This window comes from Saccostrea echinata, unplaced genomic scaffold, assembly GCF_033153115.1.
Source record: "Saccostrea echinata isolate AGI-Se365-2 ecotype Australia unplaced genomic scaffold, CSIRO_AGI_Sech_v1 ptg000016l, whole genome shotgun sequence".
NCBI classification, from domain to species: Eukaryota; Metazoa; Mollusca; class Bivalvia; order Ostreida; family Ostreidae; genus Saccostrea; species Saccostrea echinata.
The window spans coordinates 29,321,959-29,335,540 of record NW_026889765.1 but is presented as its reverse complement, the minus strand read 5'-3'; positions in this window follow the sequence as shown (position 1 = coordinate 29,335,540).

The following is a 13,582-nucleotide window of genomic DNA, read 5'->3' as shown; positions in this document are numbered from 1 at the left end:
TTAATTATCATAATCTTTAAATGTTTTTTCTTAATAGGATGCCCAATGTAAAAATTGTATCCTATTTATTGTAATCCTATACATTTTTTTTTATCACGTTGTCAACGCATATGTTACATATACTTGTAACAGAATTCAATGCATTAAGTAGATTTTTAAAGAATGAAAATCGTACGTGATGTTTCCTAGCCATGAAAAAAAAAAGAGTCGAGAATTTTATTTTGTAAGTGTATAGCATACATTATAGTAACTCAAATATGGGAACATGCATTTTTATCTTAAAGGTATCCAATAATGAAAAAATCATGAGAATGTCGCAACATGCTAACATATTTGCTTATCAGAAAGAAGAACATTAAACAAAGAGCAATGTGAAGCCTGATATCAAGCTCCTTCAGATAAGGGTATCCAAAGTCAGTTTGTCAGAAAGAACAAGAGTTCTATATTTCCATAACGTCATTGTCATGCGCTTCAGTTCCCAGCAGTTATCACCTATTAATTATGGATGTTAAACATATTTGCCACAAAGTGGCTCTTTAGAAAGGCACAGCTTGATTGATGGCATGTCGTAAAAATACTTGCTTCTGTAAAGAAGGGTCATTAATGCAAAGGATGATGAAACAAGTTTCAACTCGCAAGAATTTTCAGAAAAATTTCGTTTCCTGGAAACTGCAGCCTGCAGTGATATCTTTTTACCAGCGAGGTACTTTATTTGATATGATTAACAAACAGGGTAGCACATCGAGTATGGTTTTAATATTTACTAACGACGATAAAATTACAGGATAGGATGAACATGTATTTTTGAGTATTATCAAGCACATGACATAAAGATAGGTGAATTTGTATTGTCAGTTACATCGATATTAAATTAAATTTTTAAACTAAACGAACGATGCAAAAACAAAGAAGAATTAAACATTACTGTGATTATATTGATACAAAATGTCCTTAAGTATCAATATCTACTCGCGGGTAATGAACCAGAATTGTGTACGCCTGTTGAATATAGCAAAGGGTTGTATTTTTACATGAAGTATCAGCATACGTTAACTTTTCTTGCAAACTTAAAAATTTCTTATTGATACTGAGGATGAAAAAGGTGAATTAAGATAACGAACAGTGATCGATCTCCAAAAATCAATTCTGTGAAGGGGGCATAAAACACGGACCCCTGGAAATTCCAGAGGTGGGATCAGGTGCCCAGGAATAAATATCATTAATTCTTGTATGAATTCTCATTCAAGTAAGTATTACCATTCAACTGATGGTTTTGTCTTTTATTGTCCTTTAAATTAGCTGCAGTTGTGTACATGTACGTCATTGATACGAAAATCAATTGGACTGAATGATTTTTGGAGATACCTTAATGCAGATTGCAAACATATAAGTCAACTTTCATTCCCCTTGTTATTGACGAATTGAACTCATTACCTCTTAGTGTAAGAAATTCTTCCTCATTGTCTATCTTTAAAAAGTCCATTTCTTTAAACCTATGCCACCCTCTTATTTCAGTTATGGGATTCGACGCTTAAATATATTACATACAAGGCTTCGACACAACTGTGTGCTTAATATAGCGATCTTTTTCGATGTTATGTAATTTAGAGTCCCCTATGTTCTTGTGGAAGAGTGGAGGATACTCATCATCATTTCTTTTCATGCAAAAAATATAACAGAGGCCAGAAAAGAATTTTTTGACTCATTTCTGCGAATGGGAAAATTACATACTGTTGATACTCACACTTTACTGAGGGGAGATGAAACGTTAAACGATGTTGAAAATGAATACCTATTTTTCATTGTACAAACATTTATTAAAATGTCAGGTTGTTTTGGTTGATATTATTACTTTTACGAATTCTATTCAGCTTGTGTGTTATATAAAAAGTATATTAAATTGAATATTGTTCCTCTGATTATTATGTTTTTCTGTGTTTATTTATTTTAAGCTGAAACCCATATATGTAAATATGTTTGGTATAATTTATATGTAGGGAAAGGACGTATTAATTTTTTAGAGCTTTTGCCCAATCCCATTTGTAAAGTTAATAGACAATAAAATACGTTCAAATCAAAGATGCTTAATGGTTTAAAATTTGCTATTAATAAATGCATAATATGAATGTCTAATAAAATGTGACATTTTAATTTTTTAAATTAAATATTATTTATGAATATAAAACACAAAATTTGTAAATATTTTTGTACATATGGATAAAATCTTCATAAAACTAGTTACAACTAGGGAGAATATGTGAGTCAATCATATTTTAAAAAGAAATTGAAATGAAATTGTTTAATTGTTATTTTTTTTCCTATGAAAAATTGGGGAAAAAATCTTATAAAATAAATTGAGAGCTAATATCGGCCTTTTAATGCTGAAACCATAGTTTAAAGGGGATGTCTTAAAGATCTATGAAAAAAAAATTGGTGTGGCATTCCTTCTTAAATTCTTCCTTCAGACTTAGAAATAAATGCTTACTTCAAGTGTTTTACAATTTATAAACTTAATCTCTATAATGTTATGTACAGTACATGTAGATTGAGGAGGGTTCCTATGCACGACAGAGGCGACTTTGGTACAATTTTTTAAGCCCTCAATTTGCTTGACTTTTTTCTTTTTGATTGAATGGCTCTATTACTTACGTGAATGATTTTAATTTTCCCAGAAGTTTTGCTAGGACCTGTAATAAGGTGAACATTTACTCAAATTGCGTTGATAGCCCAACGGTTAATCATTTAACACTGTCCATTCAAAACCGTTTAGTACCTGTAGAAATCTATGGTTAGCAGAGTAGAACCCTGCAACAAGTAAAGATTATACATAGTTTTATTAGTGTTTATTAAGAGTACGTATTTGAACAAACACCAAACGAACGTTTATATGCAATAAGAAAATATGAAATGCCGGGTAATCCGTAGAACAACGAGTGAGTCATGATGCAAGTGCATTTTGGTTACCATTGAAAGTAACGACACGATGTCTGAACAAGATAAAAATTATGAAAATATAGTAAACTGAAAGCATACAAGGGAAAAGGATAGTGAATGTCAAACCCTTATTACATACTAGATCAAATAAAGAATATTTATCTTTTCTCTGCATGTGGATAATTTAGGGCATTAGCCGCACATCTATTTTTCATAACGGTACAACAAAAAATATCCAACTTAGATTTCAAGCTGACATACGTTCCTTGCATGTTAGTAAGCATATAAATATTGTTTTCTGAGTATATAAAATTAAATGCGCAAACAAGCTAATAACGGAATGAACAAACTGTGAACAGGGAAGCAGTATTTTCTGTTGTTTGAAGTTATCGCCCTTATAATTTTAAATTACATTCATTTTTTTGCAAAAATAAACAAATTTGCCAAATCCAATTTAAAGTAAAAAGATCAAGAATAAACATTTTATAATTTTTTTCTACTAAAAGTAAGAATTTTGTCTCTATTCTGGAAAAGATATTTTTTCCATTAATTTTATCATAAATAACTTTGAAACATATATGTATTATGCGTATATATTATAGTTTTTTTTCACAAGGCCTAATAATAAATGAGTCAGACGGTCAAAAAAAAATAAAGAGAGAGGGAGAGAGTGGGAGAGAGAGAGTTTGGGAGAGAGAGAGAGAGGGTTGGTAGAGTGAGTGGGTAGAGAAAGAGACTACCTCTCTTCTACTCTCTCTCTCTGCCCACTCTCACTCCCTCAGAGAGTGGGGAGAGTGGGAGGGAGAGAGTTGGGATGGGAGTGGGGAGAGAGGGAAGGAGAGAGAGTGTGGAGGAGGGAGTGGGGATGGGAGAGTGAGTGAGGAGAGAGAAAGTGGATAGGGAGAGGTGTGGGGAATGGTGGGGAGAAGGATAGGAGATGACATTACCGTGTATAGATTTGTGTTAACGCCTCTTTCTTTGTAAAAACCCTCATTTTGAGAAGGCTTTGTTGACACTAGCAAACAACAAAAGACACTAATCAATCACGTTTTGTGCCCCTGATATCGAAGGTCAGAGGCATATTGATTCAGTCCTGTGTGATATTTTTAAGATTTATATATTTCACATATTTAATCTTCCCTATATTTTTATGAGAAGTTTAAGACTTCATTCATAGAAATTAAAAGATAATTATGAGATCAAATTTTCTTAACAATCGCTATTTTTAAAACTAATTTGGAAGAGTTTTAAAACGTTAATCTTTCTAATAACTTATGAAGAAGAAAGAAGACTTTATTTTGATTTTTTGCACATTAAGATAATTAAAACTGTGGAAACTGAAAATTTTTAAGTTATTATTATTAAGGTATTCCATCCCTAATAGCAAAAGCTTCAATGAAATTGAATACATATCAGATGTGTAGGTGTTGAATACTCAGTATATTTAGACATAATTCCCATTTATTACTATAAACACGGAAGGGTGGGATCTGTCCTTATTTATGATCTTGAATTTTGGTAAGAGTTATCTGTTTTTAATTAATAAAAAAATTAATCTTAAAAACTTATCTGGTAAAAAAAAAAGTTTTCAATTGTCATTCTATTTTTAAAACATTTCTTGTCCCCATAGACTTCAAAGCAATTTTTGTTAATTAATAACTGCTTAGTAAATTACTTTTTTGAAACTTTCTCTCGGTAAATCCTTTTGTACTATAAAATGCTTTAAATTAATATCAAAGTATTCTGTACATGATGAACATTCAAGGATGGAGAATTTGGTCCTATTATGGATGGAAAACCTTAAATGTGATAAAAGAAATCAAAGAAAGCGCGTATTCTTGTTCTAATAGTCAAAGAACATCATTAAAACCTTGTTATGTTTTCCTTTAAATAAGATAAACCACCTTGTATTATTTATGTAAAGTATAGTAATAACCTTTAATTTTGTTATTTAAACTTTAAAGCTTTTAGAAATGAACACTTCATATAATAATACTTTGTGATTTTAATGACCCCTATGTATTTGCCTAACAAAAAAATTCTTTACAAAACCATATTTTATCAAAAAAATGACAGAGGGTCATTATTCTATGGTGTCATTTTTCTACAATCCACACGGAGAAAAATAACCCAAAGGCCATAATTTCTACGAAAACGTGGGTCATTTTTCTACGTAGAATATTGACGGGGGGGGGGGGGTTCAAATTTCTACATAGAAAAATGATCCTCGGTCAATATTCTGCGGGGGTCACTTTTCGTCGTTACATCGGCTCAAGTCGGGTGTACGGAAATTTACACCCGACTTTGTGACCAATCAAATCTCGTGTTACAAGCTAGATAGGAAATAACAACTTTTATATAAGCATTTAGAACATTTTATGTTCTGTCGCTACTATAGGGTGATATTTCGAAAAAATAAGAATAGTTAATTTGTATGTGTATACTATTTAAAGTCATATATGGTGTATTTTTTATAAGTTCAGATTAACTAAAATTAAGGAGATCTTTCTATTTGTTTTATTACTTTATATAAAGATAAGACTTTCCTGTAAATTACACAATTTAAATCAATCACGTTTCAAAGACATTAGAAATTTAAAACAATAACCGATTTATTTACCGACTCCTCATTTAAAAAACAGACACAGTTTAAAGTCAATCTAACTATGGAAACATGAGGTTATTCAAGTTCAAAATCGGGAAAATTTTTTAACTTGAACGTTAATAACATTTATCATGTTTATCTATTATAATACTCAATTTCGTATTTTTTTTATTTTCTAGCTCAGATACGCCATAAATTGCTTTAACTGATATCTTACCTACATTTTTATGCAGTAATACAGATAGTTATTTATCAATTATTTTACAAGTGACTGTGTCATTTTTGTCATAATTAGCGATATTTTATCATGTGCTTGTTGTACTGAGTTATTTAATTATTTTAAAATATAGATTAATTTGAAAACCATTTATTTTACCTTATGCCAGGTCCTTGATCCAGGTTAACATATTTGCGGAATCGTAGTATAATGTCATTTTGGGCAGTTACAATTCGATCCAACATCGTTTTGGAATTTGTGACATAAATTAGATTAGGTCAAAGTTACACGAAGGATTGTTTGTTAAACTGCAGCTTGAATTTAGAAACTCGTAAGATACAAAAAATAAATAAATAAATAAATAGAAATATGCTGCAGAAAATGTCATTTCTGTAATGGTCACAGTATTGAAGATTATTATTATAATAAAACAATACACGACAAAGAAGCAGACACAATCAAAACAAAGATATAGTTTCGTTAAGACGGAAAGCAGTCTAAATTAGATCGTTTGAATATATACACTGTATACCAAGTCTACATTATGTGTACATTTTCGAATATTAAACGGTTAGATATGTTTTTTGAGAAACACCACCAGCAAACGAAAAATTAATATCACTCTACAGATAGGGCCCACACTTCGTTGTCAATTGTTGACAAAGAAACAGTTTCAGTTGGGAGGATAACCCCTCCAGTACCCCTCGGTTTCTATGGGCCTGTATAAAATGGGATTTCCCGAGATAGCTATTTGTCAAAATGCTTACATGCATTCGATAACGAGAATATTTGTTAATGATGCACACCTTTGTGAGGAACATGCAATTTGCTTCTAACGACTGCCTTTTGTATTAAATTATCAATGATTATATCGACTAAATGTTTTTTCCCCACGAATCCTATATATTAAACTTCTACGAGTTGTCGGTCTTCGACTTTGATATTTGTTAAGACTTGGTCATTCTACTGTTGTGAAATATTGCTTCATTACTTTTTTGCCAACTAATGTATCATTAATTATATACTGTTCTTTCTTAACATTCTTAACAATCCATAAAATAAAGTGAACTTTAGTTTGTGAATAAGTTAAAGTTCAGAAACTTCAGATCGAATGTAACATTATTGTGAGAAATCACAGAAATACTGTTGTATGCTGAAACTATCCTAATCACTTAATCGATATTTGCAGCATGGTATTTGATGTTTTCATATTTCCTTCTTTACCTATTCGTAGCAACTTCCTATTTAATGTCCTTTATTCATTTCCGGAGAGAATTAAATAAAATATGTTAAATTGCAGGGAAATCGATTGTCTTAAATTGAATAGACAATAAACATCTGTTGCGGTCATTTTTTCATTATATTTTGCTGTTTTTATATTTCAACACACGGGTCATCGACAATAATGTCAGAAACAGGAACCACCCTGCCATCAAAAGAATTCTTTTACACGTTTTGGTTGTAAACTTTTCAAACACCAGGCGACTGCGAACTTTGTAAAAGGAAACACTTGTATGTTAATGACAGAAGAAGAAATAAGTGAAAATGTTTGATGTTTTATAACTGTGGACAACAAATTTTGATGTTGACATGAAACTTGGTTTTCACAATAACGCTTATATTTAAGTGCGACATGAGATGTCTTTGTTAACGAGAGGACTAAATAATTGTTTGTTTTTAAAACTGAGCCAAGACTTTCTTTTTATTGATTACCTCCTTTATTTCTTTTTGAAGATAAAAATCAAAATTGTTTTTCGTTCTAGGGCGATACATGTTCTGTGTTCTGTGTGTTGTGAAGTTATTGGTACTCATGGTTCGTCCGCTCCAGTAGCAATTTGACAAAGGTTAAACGATTTAGCAACTGTACAAATAGTTCGGGGCTACAGCATTTCTGTATTTTCTTGTGTTTTAATTTCTTGAAATTTTTCGTGAAATCGGCTGTTATAATAACATATTGCCATAAAAAGGAGTTTTAAGTGTTTTCACACATTAAAATGGATAATATGTTTACATTGAGTTAATACTTTTTATGAATTTGTCTTTCTAGTCAGACTTGAATTTAAAGTCTGATTCGGTTGATTGTTAAACTAGGACATTTAATAGCAGCTGAAATGACGTTGATGACAATAGCCTTATATTCAAAGCGGACTATTCAAACCTTGGTCATGTAAGCTATCGACCCAATCTTAGACAAGTGTATGTTAAAGTGGTCGGACAAAATATTTTTCCATATATGTGTTTGTAACACGATTTCTAATTTCATGTTGATGCCTTGGATTTAAGATGCCAGGTTACAACTCTTCTGAGGTAAGTGTCTAATTATCTATCATATAATCACTGTATCTGATCTAGCTAACTTTAGGTACTCCATTCATGTAAGGTTTCACAGATACCTATTTTTGCATTCTTCCTTTGATGTTTTAGTCATGGAATACTTAATTCTCCGCCGAAGCAGTTTCATTGATTGTGCCACTTAGTACCGCAATTTTCCTACTTTTCAGTAAAACTTTCTTTGAAGTTCTAACCGTTATAAGCCGATTTATATTTTACACTTATCTTGATTCCCCTTTTCTTTATATTTCTGGTCGTCCAAGAATGTGAGGTTAAAATCCCCGTCGTTTTCAGCCTCAACAATGTTATCGAAGTAAATTTTTGCGTCTAAAATTGACGAAGAATTTTCAGTCTTTTTATTCAGGATTTAAAGTCAAGCGATTCCTTGTAGACCTTATGCGTATTCTCCTGCAATTATGTCCAAGGTTGTGTCAAAACAAGGCATTTACAAGTTTTGGATAATTTCTAGCTAATTATTTTGTCGTGAACAATCAGGGTCCAACATACAAGAACTTTTTTTCTCAAGAAGATATGGTAGGCATCCGTATGATTTTATTTAAATAATATGTATGATGATAAAGCTATGATTCCATTTCTAGTTTTACATGTATATATATTTTTAAATTTTTTTTATTTCGAATTACAGTTAAAGATAAAGGTCACTGCGATAATTTAAATTACATGTATCAAAGTCGAAACATGGTCTCTATTGCAATACAAAACCTTGTTAACATGCATGCAATTCACCAGTTTTAAAGTTTATACAATCATTATGCATTCAATTAAATGACGACAGAAAATCGACAGAGTTTGATTATAAACTGTATATATTGTAAAGATTCAACAAAGGGCTAGATAGACTAGCCCGAACAGTAGCATCTTTTAAAAGGATAAAGCGTAGTTACGGCAAATTTTTGTCTATTGTTTGATAAAAAGTCAAAATATCAAATTGTGATACAGCAGTTCGTAGCTTGAATAAAACCCCGGATTCAAACCAGTAATGATTTGTATTCAAAGCATGAGCAGAGGTTACAGGAGGGTGAGAGACTTTAATGAAATTGCATCGTTTAAGATTTTTTTTTTAAATTTGAAAAAAAAAAAAAAACCAAAATACAAGCAAATCTATGTCTAATTGTCGTACACAGGATGTGTACATGTAAATACTAAGACATAAAGTAAATTTTGTTAAACTAGCTTTCACTTTTTCTCTCTTGATGCAAAATTTGCCTTAAAATGTGACGAAAATCAATTAAAACTGTGGTAAATTGGAAAATGAACAAATCTGTAACCCTCCCATGATCTTTATGAATGCTAACGATTTAAACAAGTATCTGTTTTTCAAATTTGCATAGCGAAGTATGTATTACTGCCACATTTTGAAATACATTCATATGTAGTAAGTAAAATTAAATATTCACTTTAAATAGTAAATTCCTAAAAGGTGCACGATCTAGAGCTCTTGAGAGGAATCTGGCATTGTATCAAGCAGCAAGTCATTTTATAAGTAGCAAAGAAAACAGAGACTTTAATTTTAGTATTTAGACAAAAGTCATTTTTGTATTGGTGAAGTATATTGGATTTAAACCCTACAATAATTCTGTATAAGTAACGTGTTAAGAAGCTTATACGTATGGTCCACTATTTACTTGTGTTTTTTAAATGAACTCTCATTGGTAAAAGACATTTTGTATATTTGTCTATTTCTGGAGGGACGAATGTCATAGCTAAGACTTCTCAAGGTTAAAAACATTTTGTGGTGGCTCTTATTGTTAAAGTATCCTTCTAGGTTCCTATCCTCTAAGGCATTCGATATCAAACTATTGTTGAACAATGTGTTTTAGAAAACAAAGGCAAATGAACGTTGGTCAACAGTTACTGAAATTAACTTAACCTTACATCACAAAATTCCTTATGATTCGCTTTTCCATGGCCAGATGAAAAAGTCCTAGCTTTTTGTCTCAGTGATATGTTAGACATTGAATTTGTACGACTTGCAGTTTCTAGATGTTGGGAAACCGCATAAAGCACTTCAAAAAGAAGTGAAACTTTATTTTGAGGAAAATTTTAATTCTCCTTTACCAAGACTGCTTTGTGTCATGTTTGGTTGATATTAACCCAGTGCTTCTGGTTAATTTGCTTTAAAAAGTACAAAAGTTTGAAGAAACAAAGACGGCAAAACAAACAGACCAAAGACCGACACTCTGACAAAACCTCATTTAGCACAGTTGACCTAAAGCGTAAAGACTGTAGCCTTTAAAACAAATATCAACAGAATTTATCTTTTTGCAAGAATTTTTATCCCCCCCCCAAAAAAAAACCTTTACCCTTGACGAATCAGAGCAAAATTTCAAAGTACACTAGTACTTAGATTATAATGATCTGAAGTTCAGTAAAAATCTACATCAAATGATAGCCCAAGCTCAAAATTATGAATATTTGGTGGAAATTTTATCCAAAACACAGAGTATGCTAAAATAACCAAATTAATTATCTTTTGATTTCGCTTCAACAAATTATTGAATTATTGTCATTCTATAGGAACTTTCTCACACTTCAAAATAAAAACTTCATGCAAATCAAAAATGTTTTAGATCCCAGAAGAAATTTTATTTATTTACTTTTAAAAATCCCTGTAGTACAAAACAACAAGGTCACCTTGCACCTTAATCATAAGTATAGCATATTTGGATAAAAAAATATTCTTATAATCTTTTGTTGAGGGAATAATTTTTCTTTCGTGATAGATTATATTCTAAAATGGCATCAAAATCATGTAAATTGTTAAAGGTTTCTTCAGGTATTCAATTGTGCTTTTTATAAAATGGCATATTTCAAATATCGTTAATCATGAAACATAAAAGATAAAAAATCGAATTACTCATATCATAATGGGTTATTTTCCATAAAACTTCATAAAGTAGTCGGTTGGTTTTTTTTTTATGCTTTGACAGGAACACAAAAGCATCTAATCATTACAAAGCATGTCTAAACTTTCACACGGATTTTCTTTTTTAAAGAACTACAATCACATTCGGTAAGATCGATGAACAAATTATGAGACGGGATTTTACGTTCCGCGAAGGAAACAAGGTGTATTTCATTTGTTATTATGCGAACAGGTGCGTGTAAACATTTATATAGTGTAAATTAAAGAGTAGAAATTTATTCTATGAAATTTTACCACTAGGAACTAACGAGGTGAAAAGATCAGTGAGATCTGTGTTAGCTCAGAGGACCACACGCTATATTAGAAAAAAATAATAAAAAAAACCCCCCAAAATATTAGCAATAAAACATGAAAATCGAATAAGAATTTAGATATTGTAAGCTCGAAAAGCATTCCGCATCTGTGTGTGTGTGTCCCTGACACGCGAGATATCATCACATTAGCGAGGGAAGGGGCCTTGGTTGCCTGAATGGAGAAACGTAAAGAAATACATACAGCATGACATTATATATACGTATATCTTGACTATGTATCTTAATTAAAGTCAGCAAAATTGAATACCATCTAAGAAACAAGCACTTACAATTGATAAAACCATTCTAACGACCTATGGGTTTAATCTTCCTATACCGCAGTACGTGAATCATCCAGAAGCTAGTTTTATGTCTTATCTTTAAATTGTTTTATTCTGTACGATGTTTTTATCGGTCAAAGTTTTGAAATTATAGTTAATCGCCTGCCACAAAGCTCTGACCGCTGGTCACTTAGACAACAACTTATAATAGATACAAAAGAGAGCAGATTAGCCGGGCTTCTCACCAAACAGCTAAGATCTCCTAAGATGTACACAGTAGTCCTATTCACAAATCTAATCCATTTAAACATCCAAAGACATTAATCGGAAAAACCGTTTAAAATACACAAACAAATAGCCACCACTTTATGCATGTTAATCGCTGGTTCATGCAAACTTACACCAAACTCTCTTAATCCAGTACAATTCATACGCTGGGTACTTGACTGACCAGCTGGTGAAAATGACCAGAACTTAGTATATTAATGTGAGACAAGCAGTCTGGTACACAGTCTCCTTAAGATGGGACCTAGTAGTAAGGATTCGCGATCAGGCAGCGAGAGTTCTGATAAAACCGAGGTAAGACCAGTTTCTTAGAACTCTGCTGTATTTTATCAAATATTAACTCAAGGGGAAATTGAGTAGCTAACGTACATGTAAGTACATGTAGCTTGAGCAATTTGATTTTGAATTTCAATTTGATTTTCCAATAACCTGTTATCAAATCTGTTCCTTATTGTTTCCTGATGTCCATTCTCTATTAAATGTTAGTCCTGCATGGTAGATAAAGAGTTGATCTCTTATGTACTCCTGCTCCTGGAGACTAGAGAATTGATCTCTTATGTACTCTGGAGACTAGAGAGTTGATCTATTATGCACTCCTAGAGACAATAGAGTTGATCGCTTATGTACTCCTGGAGACTAGAGAGTTGATCTCTTATGTATTTCTGGAGACTAAAGAGTTGATCTCTTATGTATTCCTGGAGACTAGAGAGTTGATCTCTTCTGTACTCCTGGAGACTAGAGAGTTGATCTCTTATGTACTCCTGGAGACTAGAGAGTTAATCTCTTCTGTACTCCTGGAGACTAGAGAGTTGATCTCTTATGTATTCCTGGAGACTAAAGAGTTGATCTCTTATGTACTCCTGGAGACTAGAGAGTTGATCTATTATGTACTCCTGGAGACTAGAGAGTTGATCTCTTCTGTACTCCTAGAGACTAGAGAGTTGATCTCTTATGTATTCCTGGAGACTAGAGAGTTGATCTCTTATGTACTCCTGGGGACTAGAGAGTTGATCTCTTATGTACTTTTGGAGACTAGAGAGTTGTTCTCTGGTTGTATGTACAGTTTGGATCGTGGTGTGTTTTGCGAATGCTCCCTTGCTATCCGTGTTGATTTGAGCCACAGACGAATATTGTGAGTGCATAGTGCTAACAGTCATCCTTTGAAGCTTATCCTTTAATTATAACATATAAGTCCTCTGTATGACAAATAAAGTCGACAAGAAAGCTAACTTCTGATTGCATACCTGTACATGTAAGCAACTTTCTACGAAAGACATGCAGTTATACATAAAAAAAGTAAATAGATTTCACTCTAACACCTCATTGTCTTTTGATGTTAATTAAATCAATGCCTAGAATGAGATGTCATTGTCGGTTAGATATGCCTTTTACCAAGCAACACGTGGTGTTTGGTCGATAACAATTGCATTTTAGAACAATTGATAATGGGTTCATTCACTGTTTAAATATTAAAGTTTAAAACATCGTAGAGTATAACATTAACAGACAAAAGAATGATTTAATTAAAAGGCATTTTTGAAATTGGAGAAATCTAAACCTTCGAGAATCCAATTTACAAATGAAAACACAATTAAAGTCATTTCATTTTTCAAATCAAACAGTCAATATTTTCTAAGTATTGGATATATAGCAAAGTCATGGCATTTGATAATATCAAGGACCCTAAAT